This window comes from Neomonachus schauinslandi, chromosome 2, assembly GCF_002201575.2.
Source record: "Neomonachus schauinslandi chromosome 2, ASM220157v2, whole genome shotgun sequence".
NCBI classification, from domain to species: domain Eukaryota; kingdom Metazoa; phylum Chordata; class Mammalia; order Carnivora; family Phocidae; genus Neomonachus; species Neomonachus schauinslandi.
Window position 1 is genome coordinate 179,318,926 of NC_058404.1, and position 942 is coordinate 179,319,867.

Sequence of the window (942 nt, forward strand, 5' to 3'; positions counted from 1 at the left end):
TCAATAATTGATCATATCTACTCAGTGAAACTTCCATTAAAATCCATGAATAATGGGGTTTGGAGAGCTTCCAGGTTAGTGAATACTTCAGCATGCCTGGAGAGTGGCACGCTCCAAATCCGTGGGGACAGAAACTCTTGCACTTGGGACCCTTCCAGACCTCACCCTATGTATCTCTTTATCTGGCTATTCATTTGTATCCTTTAAAATAGCCTATATGATAAATTTTCTTTTTTTTATTTCAATATTTTTTATTAAGGGCTATAAAATATCCAGAAAGATAAATAAATGTGATGCAGTGATATATGTCCTAATATGAAGAACTTTCTTTCAGTACATTGTTTTTCTTCACAATGGCCTTCAAATCACAGGAGGCAGTGATTCTATGCCATTTCCTCTTCTTTTATTACATGCTGCAGAATTTCTGAATCAGTATCCCACCCTCAGTATTCTCATTTATAGATCAAATTCGTTTTCAATCCATTGTTTAGAGGGAACATATTTTCTTCTGTTCCACAAAGAGGACTTTTGTTTTCAATGAATCATAATGCAAGAGAGTCAGTTTCCCCATAGTTGGCTTCTCTTAGTGTTGAAGGAGTAACCTGTCCCAGCTTGGCTCAGCATTTTCACCAGAATGGTTTTTGACTTGCTCTTGGCAAAGGTGACCGCGGACAGGAACATGGTGTCTATGATAAATTTTCAAAGGTAAGTAAACTTTTTTCCTGGGTTCAATGAGCTACTCTTGCAAATTTTTGAACCTGGTGGCGGGGGGGGGGGGTGTGGGAACCCGTGATTTGTAGTCATGTCAAACAGAACTTATGGGTAATGTGAGGACCTACTACTTGTGGTTGACATCTAGAGTGGGAGGTAGTCTTGTGGTATTGAGCTCTTAACCTATGGGGTCTGTGCTAACTCTGATTAGTGTCAGAACTGAATTGAATT

General features: G+C 39.1%; 1 pseudogene; it reads right to left on the reverse strand.

The window, feature by feature from the left end:
* Positions 1–487: 487 nt before the first annotated feature.
* LOC110580191 lies at positions 488–681 on the reverse strand (annotated as a pseudogene).
* Positions 682–942: the final 261 nt, after the last annotated feature.